Consider the following 12,396-nt stretch of genomic DNA (forward strand, 5'->3'; position numbering starts at 1 on the left):
AGGTGTGCCATCTAGTGTAAAGGGAGAGGGAGAGACTGGCCATTTATTTCCTCCCCCCCCCTTCTCTTTTAGTTGCAAAAGCAACTGATTAGTCTTATCTGCACATATATCTTTCTCATTTTTATCTAAGAAATGATGGTTATGAAGTTTACATAGGGAATATCTAAATTCCTTCTGCCAATTATTTTTGTCAAACTCCATAAGGAACAAAAACTTGTTCCAATTCAGGCACAATTTGCAAATTGATTTTATTTTTTTATTTTTGGTAAATTGGTGCTTTCATTCTGCTTCAACAGTGATGTATCTAAATTACCTTCTGGATAAATCGGAGGACTGAAAAATCCATTTTTACCTTCCCTGCAGAAATGCATGTTTGTACCATAAGCGAATAATTTATTTTTTTATCATTGTCTCATAAAACTGGGATTTAATTCCAGGCTCTGACAAGTTTATGAATCCTCATAAATATTAGGAAAGAATTGGAGATGCATGCGGTGTTTAAGGAGAATGATAGAGTTGCAAGGTTAATTTGCATTGCAGACTGATGCAGAATCTCCGGGTGACAACAGATTATTTGAGTGTTGTTTAAATCCAAATGGCTATTACCTATACTTTAGCATCCTGTTCTTCCCATCATGCAGAATGAGCGGGTGATTCTTTATCTAGATTCTTTATTTTTTAGCTTGATAGCTGGAAATAATTGCAAAGGTAAGGACTGAAGAGAAAGTTTTGAAGCTGCAATGTATAAAGGTGACATATACATGCCATTTACATTACATTTTGCCTCCCGCACTGCTCAACACTGGTATGTGGCCCTTGCAGTTTGCCTGCATGATTGGGTATGTTTATCCCTTGCTACATTTGGGTAACAGTCAGGGCTGTCTTAAGCATATCCGGTGCAGTGGTGCAAAGATCCCTCAGGCGCCCCCCTCATTTCCCAGAGTTGTCGGCCTTTCCCCAAGCCTCTGCGGGGGTCGCTCTCCTCCTGCGGAGGCTTGGGAGGCAAGCTGCGTGCCCGCCAGCCATATGGTTGATGGGGCACAGCTAGCAGGTGTGCAGGAAAAGGGGAGGCCACTGGTAAAGCTGCACAGCTCCCCTACTTACTGGGGCACCCCTGAGAGGCCGGCGCCCTGGCGTAACGTGCCAGTAAGCACAATAGGAAAGATGGCTCTGGTGACAGTAAGACTGCAAACCTTTAAAGCATGACAATGCACTTCAAGGAATTCAGTGAGAAATCCAAATGTTCAAACCTGGAAATAATAATGAGCAATAAATATTTTCAAAAAAGGTAACAGCTATTTGGTAAATTCAGTCTGTGTGTTTGTGTGTAGCCATTATTCCATGGGGTGGGGATTGCATGTTCCCATGGGCTATCAAATCTATCCTTTGAGGAAAGAGGGTTGTATACAATGACAGTAAATTAATATTGTCAGAGCTGCCCCTAGGTCCCAGCTCACAGAGGACCAACGCCAGGCTGTCGTTATGTACAAAAGTCTTTATTGAGGTTCAGTTTCCATTTCAAAGCCGCAGCGCGTAGCTCTACGTCTTAAACCCTAGACCGGCGAAGTCCCGTCTGAATCTCCTCCCCTCTGACACCAGTTTAAGATCCTAGCCCTGCTCCACCTTTTCCGCTGCTCTCTTCTCCTCTGGGTCCTCCTGCCCGCTGGGGCATTCCCCTTTCTGGACTCCTCTGACGCTGAGTCGCTTAGCTCCTCCCCCTGCCTCCGGCGGGCTTTAGGACCCGGTTCCCAATCCTCATTCTCTGCTGTCCCACGCTCCTGTACATTTGAACTTGCCTCTCGCGCCAACCCAGTGACCTTCCTCCTGTCTGTTACACTACTTCTGTCACTGCTTCCCTCTTCCGGGATACTGGCCGGATCTGACCTCCCCTCCGTTGTCTGACTCTCCGATGGAGGCGTGGTCAGCCCTGACTCCTCTCCTCTCCCTGCTGGGGGAGATGCTACTCCCGATACCTGTGACTCTTCCCCCCCCCCACTATGCTCTGGTGGGGAAGCTGGTCCTGATTTCCAACTGCTGCTCTGGGAGTCCCCGCTGGCCCCTTGCTTCTGGGGTGTCCCCCTTGGGACCCCCCTTGCCCTGGCCACTGGCGCCCCCTTCTGTGAATCTTCTGATTCGCTGGAGAGGCTCATGGAATCTCTCGGGCCACTGTCATCTTCTCCTACGCTGCCCTCAGATTCTTCCCCTTCACTCTCCATCTCCCCTCTTCCCTGTGCTTCTGCTCCTGAACCCCTGACAAATATTCAGTTGATAGAGGCCAGGCATTTTCATTTAATAAGAATTTGTTACAGGAGTGTGTAAGTATTCATTTGCATTCTAATGGGAGTCTAAAAACCAGCTCCCATCACTGTTGAATTTAGCTCGTGCAGAACAGAAACATCAGAATATTTCTTGGATTGACTTGCATAATGGCATAAAGTTCCAGTTACTCTATTCTTTCATGTTTCCCAGTTTTCTGAATAATGAGAGGGTGTGAAGAAAACACAGAAGTCTTCTGTTGCTCTTTGTTATAAACTTTTCCTTAACAAATATTAGGGATGGATAGCTCTGTCTCTCTGCTTTGGATCTCTGCATTTCTCATTTTTCCAATTTTAAATTCAGTTATCCACATTTCTGCGGCAATTTGCAAAATAAAATAGAATAAAAATGTCATGAATTTCTCTTATCAAATTCATTTTTCCTTTGCAATTTTGCTAATATACATGTATGTGTACATCAATTTCTCCTAACAGTGGGGGAATGTATGTTATTTTCACTAATAGATGCACTTCTACACACTTTACACTAGTGTATGCATTTTTGCACATGTTAGTTAACTAGAGAATTGTATTGCAAAATTCAGAGGTGCTTGAGTTTCAGATGATGGCTGTGTTTCGGTTTGTATATTGCTTCAAAGAAACAAATATACATGTTGAGCAGGGAGGAGAAGGAAGTTTGGAAACAACCTCTGTCCTTCCAAGTCAACAATGCACCATTTAGCTCCCCAAGAACGCTTTTTAACAGCCAGCTGCAAAACTCAAATTTCTGTCTCTGAGTGGATTTTGCAGATAGAGTATTGCTAGGAGCTACTTCAACGCAAATAGGGTGTGTGACACAAATCCAGTAACTTGAAGTAACCACCAGCTATCAAGCTGTACAAAAGCCTAGAAGGAGTGGCCCATTTTATTACTATAGAACATGTTTTATAATACTATGGACAAGTTCAAATACATACCCATGCTTACCCACAATGAATTGTGCAATGAGGTATGGGTGCATGTCAGTGTGACATGCAAATATTCACAAAGGCCCAATGCGCTCAATACTTTTCTCTAAAATAGGAGGGAGGAATGCTTCGTATTAGTTTAGTGGGACAGAGGTGGCGCTGTAGTCTAAATCACTGAGCCTCTTCAGCTTGCCAATCAGAAGGTCAGCAGTTTGAATCCACATGATGGGGTGAGCTCCTGTTGCTCTGTCCCAGCTTCTGCCAACCTAGCAGTTCGAAAGCATGCCACTGCAAGTAGATAAATAGGTACCATTGTGGTGGGAAGGTAAACGGTGTTTCCGTGTGCTCTGGCTTCTGTCACGGTGTTCCATTGCACCAGAAGTGGTTTAGTCAAGCTGGCCACATGACCTGGAAAGCTGTCTGTGGACAAGCGCTGGCTCCCTCAGCCTGAAAGCAGGATGAGAGCCACACAGCATAGTCAAATTCAGCTGGACTTAACAATCCAGGGGTCCTTTACCTTACTAGTTTAGCAATGAATGAACACTCTCAAATTCACCTCAGATCAATATGGAAATAATCTGAGGAACCCCCCCCCCCCCAAAAAAAAAAAAATTCTTTTAAAAAAGCAGGCCTCAGAACAAGCCAAGCCAATCGGAGTGATCATAAAAAATGTCTCACATCTCAATCAGTTCTGATGGTTCCCCATCTGCTCAATCCCCCTTCACTTCACTTCCCCCCATTTCATATTTCACTGGTCATGAGCTCAGTTCTCCATATTTCCACATCATTTTGCAATTTGTTTCAAAGTCCTTCTGAAAATTCACCACCGCTTTAGTGTGAATGGACGTAACATGTCATGTTGCTTAATGTGCACATTTTTGCAAAAGAAACACCCCTAAAATGTTTATTTTTGTGTCCCCCCACCCATATATCTATTTTTATGTACACTTTAGAACAGGGTTTCCCAGTGGCTCCGATAACTAGGGATGATGGGAGTTGTAGTCCTACAGCAGCTGGAGACTCAAGTTTAGGAAACCCTGCTTTAGAATAATAGATACAGTTTTGTATGCACTTACCTGGTTGGAGAACTGTGTTACAAAATTCAAAAGAAGTGTTAATTTTGAAGAATGGACATATTGTTTCAGAAAAAGCAAATTAGGAATGGAATTGTGTTTCTCCCCCATTCCTATGTCAGGAGATGGCTGAAGGGAGGTTTTCCTTTTCTCTCCTTCCTTCTGTGTCACCCTGATTTATTTATTTTTTGAAGTAGCATCAGGATTCACTAAGCTCAAGGGAGAAGGGATGGGAAGGGTTTTTTTTTGGGGGGGGGGGCATAAAGGTTGGCAAGGATGGTCAGGCAGGAGAATCAGGAATACAAGGCCTGCAATATATGTTGTAAGCATGCTGTGGTGTGGTTTGCCTATTCATTCAGCTACCAGAGGTACAATGTCTGTATTCCAGGTTAATAGCAGAACTGGGTTTGTGTTGCTTCAGCGGAAATGAGCATCATGTAATATAGCAGTTTTAATGAGTTCCATCTTCAGCATTCACTTTTTTAGACTACCACATTTTCCACAGACAAAAATAAGAAACTGTGCAGCCCCCAATAGTAGTTAAACACACTTCTAATGACAAATTCCTATGCAATCCATGTATTATCCTTCATCAGCACAATTTAATGATAACTCCGCAATGAAAACATTTCCCTTCTGCTTTATAATGATGTCATTACACTACAGAACCATGAGAGTAAATGCTTTTAATCTTGGGGTTTGAAGAGAGACTGTAAATCAGGAAAGAATAAAGTATGTAATTTTGAGAGATTAGCTATGATTAATATTCAGTCATGGAAGACACTAAATGTCGACACATTTAGAAGTACATTCTTCTAAAAGGAATTTTTGCTCACTGAACTTGTCAGCCATTAAGGTGCTCTGAAACGGACCGCTGGCTGCACAGTGATATCGGGGAAAAGATGATGTGATTTTTGCCCATCCGTTGCATTCTAATTTATTTTGCTAAACGTGCTTATCTCACTGAAAATAAACACACAAAGGTGTTTTCTGCCCCCCCTTTAAAAAAAGTTTCCAATGAAATAAAATAAAATCCAGGGACAATTTAATAGGTTGTTTAATCTTACTGACATAATATTGTTTATCAAAGATTGCCATTTCTGTTAATAAGAGATCAGAGACGAGCACAGAAATTACACATAGATTTGGAAAGTTGTGATGGCACTTCCAAAGGCATCTATAGCTTTACAGTGATACCTTGGTTCTCAAACTTAATCTGTTCTGGGAGTCCGTTTGACTCCTGAAACTGTTCAAAAACCAAGGCACGGCTTCTGATTGGCTGCAGGAGCTTCCTGCACTCAGTTGGAAGCCACAAAAGCCACGTTGGACATTCGGCTTCCTAAAAACATTCACAAACCAGAACACTTACTTCCGCATTTGCAGAATTCGGAAGATGATTTGTTCAACAGCTAAGCTGTTAAGGAACCAAGGTACCACAGTATTTATTTTGCCAGCCATGGTTTATTCTACCTATATTGCAAAGCCCTGCCCTTGCGTCCCCATCTTCTCCATGCCATGCCAAACCAAACCAATGGGTAGGCCAGCCCCACTGACCTCACATGGAGAGCATTGACCCAGTGAAGTAACAGCCTAGGCAGATATACCCAGACGACTTAGCTTCAGGATGTCACTGAGTAGAACTGACAGCTGAACACCAAGTAAAGTGTCAGGATGCTGTCAGTGGCTCCTGGCTGGTTGTCCAGGAATGTATAAAGACAAGGAAAAGTTTCTGACCGTCATTTTTTATTACAAACATTACAGAGAGAGGCTATAGAACCCAGCCTCTTGGATAATGGTGTTGTCCTGAGTGAATCTCCAACTGTCTCCCACTTCCTCATTCACCATCATCATCACCTCCTCTATGGGTGCCACTAAGTGCCCTCTGTCTTTGAGCTCTTTCTCTCCTACTTTTAAGGCTTGCCAGGTTCTGGGAGGTGGAGGGTCTGGAAAGCTTAATAAGGAAAACATGTCAGTCAGGTGTTGTTCTGACTCTCCCATGATTTCTGAACTTTCCCCCTCATCTGCCTCTGGGCTGTGACCTCCCGCAAACGCCTGTTGTAAATCTATACTGTCTTCCTCTTCCTCCTCCCTGGAAGGGTCAGGATGGGTAGGTGGTCTCCACCATTCCTCCTCTGCCCAGTCTCTGACAATTACTTTTCTTTAACAGTGGAAGCAGGTTTTCAGATTATACACAGCTCTTCTTCAGGCTTTGATTATGAGAGCAAAAATTAAACATCCAATAGTCTAGATAGAAACAAAATGGGGAGTCAGGCAGATGGTTACCTGGTTGCAGACATTTACTGGCCATTGCTTTTGGCGTGGAGATAGTCTAGGTTGAATGCAAACATGCCATTCTGATGTCATGTGTGATGTCACAAAGAGGATATGCTTTAAGTCTTGGCAAAGCCAGAAACAGTTAACAGTCAGACTGCAGCTCAGCCCTGTCAAGATGGATCTCCACAATAGGTGATGAATAGTTTTATTTGGAGGATATATTAACTTTAACTATTGGGGGAAAGTTTTAGATTTGCCAGTTGGTAACCCATCAAGTTGAGGCCAATAGATATACATTCACAACCTGCACCTGTCAAATAATCAACTTTATGTGTGACTTTGGGACTGATTCATACAACCACATTTCCTTTCTCAACTCTATAGCAGCTTTTTCTCCGTATTTGGAAAAAAAAATAGCCAAGAAGGAGAAGATAAGGAACCAGGAATAAGATCTGGATGACTATGGTGAGGATCTAAGCTTTACAAGTGAGGGGGGTAGGAAGATCGCTTTGTGGTCCTGCATAGGAATGATGGGTGCTTCATACTATTGAATTCCTGTACCACAAAGAAGAAGACTTTGAGCTCTTTGCTCCTCTACTTTTAAGGCCCACCAGGTTCTGGAAGATGGTGGGTGTGGAATGCCTTCTAATGATGACGTGTCAGCCAGCTGCTGCGCCGGCTCTGTCTGCTCCTCCTATCCCATGATTTCCCATCTTTTCCCCTCCCGCAAACCACTGTTGTAAATCTATACTGTCTTCCTCTTCCTCCTCCCTGGAAGAGTCAGGATGGGGATCTCCTCCTCTGCTCAGTCCCTGACATAAGGGCATGCAAAGGAAAACAGTGGAGGATTTAAACTCATTATGCTGGCTTCCTAATGGAGCAGAAAGTTGGGAAGCAGATGATGATGGAGCCAGCAGGAGCTAGAGGGAGGGTCGAGAGCCAAGTGGCTTAAAAGATACAGATGTTGCAGCATTCCCCACCCTTACAGAACAGAACAGCCCTGAAGGAAGGTGCTGAATGATGCTTTCACAGTAAGCGGAAGTTTCCTATTTGCCATTGTTTTTTGTTGCCTGTGTTTCTTTGTGGCCATTTACTCTTCACCCAAAGAGAGAGAGTGCATTCACACGAAATTTGTAATTTTATATATGGATGCACATTTAGAAATAAGTACCATAATTGAAACAGAAATTCAATATATCTCACCCCAGTGGGAAAGACTGTGACCAAGTGACATGTATGCCTGTTCTAGGTTGATCTAAAAATCAATCGGCAACTTCTTTCTTGTCATTCTTTATTTTAAACTCAACTTGAATTTATCCAAAATTTGTATCTGCTGTAAGTTTAGACCAGTTTATGCCAGATTGCTTTATGATGGCTTCTTGTGTATAGGATTGCTCCCTTAGTGAATCTGTGGTTGTTGTGAGACTTGATCTCGGGATTTCTGGGACCACATCTTATACTGTTTGCTGCTATGTTCTCTCCTGCTAAATTTGGGATGGAAAGCAAGCACAATTACATATTAAACTTCTTTCCGGAAATGGTAACATAAATTTTATGTAATCAAGCAAGAAGCATTGATATTGGAAAGAAATAAAAGGGGGTGATAAATTTTAGCTTTACGAAATGTTGTTAGTACAGTTAGCAATAGGACAATTAAATTGTGTTGTAAAAATGTGATTAGAGGTAAATGCTGAGCAATCCTTATCTACATGCAGATGAAATAAAGGGAATACTTCATTGTCTTCTAAAGTCCTGGGAAAGTAAATGTTTTACCAATAAAACTGTATCCCATAGGGATGTCCAATATCCTTGAATATGTGAAATTTGAAATTTCAGTACACCTGTGTTTATTTCCTTTAACTGTTACTGCTTTTAAAAATTATGAGATATAATCGGTTTTGTGAATTGCAGTGCAATCCTAACAATATATAGTCCAACTGAATTCAATGGATCTTAGGTAAGTGGGTTTAGGATTCCATTGTTAGTGGTGGCTACATCAGGAAATAAAATCTGGGAGTGCAGAAAAGGGGCAGCATATATATTTCTATGTGTTCCACATGTTAAGATCGCTGAAAGAAAAATAACATATGTCAGATAGTAATCCAGCATGTGAGTTCCTTGTTTGCTGTGAGGGACTGGCAGGGCTCTGATGACTGTGTAGCAGAGGTGGGGAGCAAGGCCAAGGCTGACTCAAGGGAAGAGATCAGTGATTTATTGGGTTTTGTGCCTCTTGCAAGGCAGGAGCCATGGCTGGTGGAAGGGGAAGAGTCAAAGCAGTCGGAGACAGGGGAGAAGGTGCAGGATGCTCTAGGAGCAGAGGAAGACAAGCCAACTGAGAGGGCTGGGGTGGTAGAAGCCCCTCCATCCCATCCCAGGCTGTCTTTCAGGACCAGGAAGGGCTTGAAGGGGCAGAAACACAGGCGACTTCTGTATAGGAGGTCACAGCTTGTTTGTGAATGCCCTATCAGGCAGGAGTAATTCAGTTTCAGTGGAGGCATGGTCACGCGGTTGTGTCAACAGTCCGGCTTGTAAGTGTGTGCTTTATCAATGGTGAAATAAACTACTTACTCCTTTGGGGGCTGAGGGTGCTCTGGAGAGATTGGAGCAACCCTAAATCTCCTTTCCAGCCATTGATCATGCAAGACACAGGGAGGAGATGCAGATTGTGGGGCATAAGCTAGGGCTAGAGGAAGAGGAAGAGGTGCAGTACATGCTAGGAATGGAGGAAGAAATTGTTCCTCAGAGGGGCAGACTGGTAGAATTCCATCTGCCCCCTTCTTTGTCCATAAAGAATTAAACTACTAGCTGTTTATCCTCCTTGGGGTGGGTGCACTCAGGGCACTGTGGAGGTGCTTGCCCAATGCTCCCCCATGGCACCACCCATGGTAAAAAAAAAGGTGAGGTAAAGGATCCCTGGACAGTTAAGTCCAGTCAAAAGCAACTATGGGGTTGTGGCACTCGTCTCGCTTTTAGGCCAAGGGAGTGTGGCACTGTGGTCTAAACCACCGAGCCTCTTGCCAATCAGAAGGTTGGCGGTTCAAATCCCCACAAGGGGGTGAGTTCCCATTACTCTGTCCCAGCTTCTGCCAACCCAGCAGTTCAAAAGCATGCCAGCGCAAGGAGATAAATAGGTATCGCTGCGGCAGGAAGGTAAACAGTGTTTCCGTTAGCTCTGGTTTCCATCACGGTGTTCTGTTGCATCAGAAGTGTTTTAGTCATGCTGGCCACATGACCCGGAAACCTGCCTGCAGACCACCCATGAGCCTTAATTAACTAAAGTTTAGTTGATAATGAGTGGTATCTTTTATTTGTTAAATGTGCCACAATGCAAATTTGTACTTAATTTGATTTAATTGATTTAATCTGTTTTTTTGTTTTTTTAAAAAACATGATTAATCAATTAAAATACTTTGAATGGTAGATGGTTCTGACAATCTTAATTGTGTTTTTAATGAGTTTGGTTTAATCAAAGGCAAATTTGTGAACCTCCATTTCCATAGTAACCAAAATCCATTCTACTCCCCTAATCAACCACTGTTTAGATACTGGAAGACCAGCTGAGCAAGATGAATAATTTTAGTCCAGACTAAGAGGGTGAGAATTCAGAGCACTGGGATCTCTATCTACAGATCTTATAACATTGCCTTTCCCCTACCCTGTAGTGGAATTCCTTTATTAACATTGCTAATGACCAGTTTTAAAATGTCTTTGAGATATTTTGCACGTTACCAATGCACACATATTTAACCTACTTTCAGAACCAACAGTTGCTTGTCACTTTCTGAAAAGCAGAAATGAGAACCTGCATTCTACTTGAAATGGAAAAGGCAAGCATAGAAAAGAATGAGAGATTTATAGATCAGTTGTAAGGATTATTGTTGTTGTTGTTGTTGTTGTTGTTGTTGTTGTTATTGTTATTATTATCATTATTTATACCCTGCCCATCTGGCTGGGTTTCCCCAGCCACTCTGGGTGGTTTCCAACAAAATATTAAAATACAATAAAACATCAGACATTAAAAACTTCCCTAAACAGGGGTGTCTTCAAGTGTCTTCTAAAAGTCAGATAGTTGTTTATTTCCTTGACATCTGATAGGACGGCATTCCACAGGGCGGGCACCACTACCGAGAAGGTCCTCTGCCTGGTTCCTTGTAACTTTGCTTCTCACAGTGAGTGAACCACCAAAGGCCCCCAGAGCTAAACGATGGAGGTGGAGACAGAAATGGAGAACTTGTGGCCCACCCATGGCCATCTCAAGTCAGTTTCTTGTCAGAAATGGACTATCAAATGGTACCACCACCACCACCTCAAAGTGCATGGTCCTCAGGGCTGATTAAATTATTTTGGCATATTTGGCAGAAAAATTGCCCAAGCAATTCTCTCGCTCCCGGGTAGTAAAAATAAAATAAAATAATTTAAAAATAGCAACTTGCTACCTTTTCATGGCAGCTCAAATAAGCTGCCAGAAGGAGTCACATTACCCCTTAATAGTGTGACCAGATATATGCCCTCCTGATGTTTTTGCACTACAATGTGTGTGTTTAAAACAAATATAGATATTTTCACATTGGCAGGGAGAATGTGAATCTTTCCCCCCTGAAATTAGTTCTGACAGGATTTATAAAGTAGCCCATAACTTGGGCTACGCCGTTAAACGTTTTGTGCTTCTGCATGCATCCAGGTTCACTTAAGCAAGTTGATAATTGCCTCTTTTGTTTCTGGGCAGCCCTGTTTGGGCTATGATTTTGTCGGCACTCAATCATTTTTCCTCTGATATCTGTGGTCAGGTTAGTATTGGAGGCAGTGCTAATTAGAAAGGAGACTTTTCTTCTCCCCAGGGCTGATTACCAGCCACAGATAGGGGCATGCTTGTGTTGGCAAATAGATCAGATGCAAAATTAGGTACCAGAATAAATTTGGAGCCTTTGCTCAACCCAGACACAGGATGTTCACCAGACACTAAAGAGAGAGGAAAGATAAAGGAGGAAAATCTGTTTGAGAATTCTAGAGTCAAGGGGTGCATTTTTCTCTTCTTTTTCTACATTTAATCTTTATTGATTTTAAATATTGCATCCATTCACCACAAAAAGGAAAAAAAAGGAAACATCTAATACAAAGAAACTTTTACATATAGAATAAAGTTCTTCCATGCATTAAGACTTCCATCTTCCTCAGCATGGGTCCTTCATTTCCTTGTTAAAGGCATAATGTATGACATTTAACTTATCGTAAATTATCTATAATCTTTATAGCATATGGTATTGCAGAAGTTAATCAAAGCATGTCAAAGATTTCATATGGGAACAATGTTCTTTAAATATAATCTGTATACGGTATATCTCATTCTTTCTTGAACTTTTGGTCTGTCTGGTTGCTAATTTTTCCTGTCATCTTTGCCAATTCTACATAATCAAATAATTTCTCCCGCCGTTCCAATTTAGTTGGTATTTTATCTCCTTTCCACCATTTGGCTATCAGCATTCTCGCGGCAGTGGTTGCATACATAAAAACCCTCCTCAATTCTTTCAGAATGTCTGCAGCCATAATACCTAAAAGGAAGGCTTCTGCGGTTTTTTTTATGAAAGTTAAAACTTTTTTTTTTAAGCTCATTATAAATCATTTCCCAAAAGTTCTTTATCTTTTTACATTTCCACCACATGTGGTACATTGTCCCCTCAGATTCTTTACATCTCCAGCAAAGGTTTGAATTAGTTTTTCTAAAGATACTTACATCCAGTTTGGGGTCAGCTGAATTGCCCTTTGACGGCTTTCCTGTTGGTATGGGGTTTTAGTCTTCAAGAAGAAGAAGAAGAAGAAGAAGAAGAA

This window comes from Podarcis cretensis (assembly GCF_951804945.1).
Source record: "Podarcis cretensis genome assembly, chromosome: 7".
NCBI lineage: Eukaryota > Metazoa > Chordata > Lepidosauria > Squamata > Lacertidae > Podarcis > Podarcis cretensis.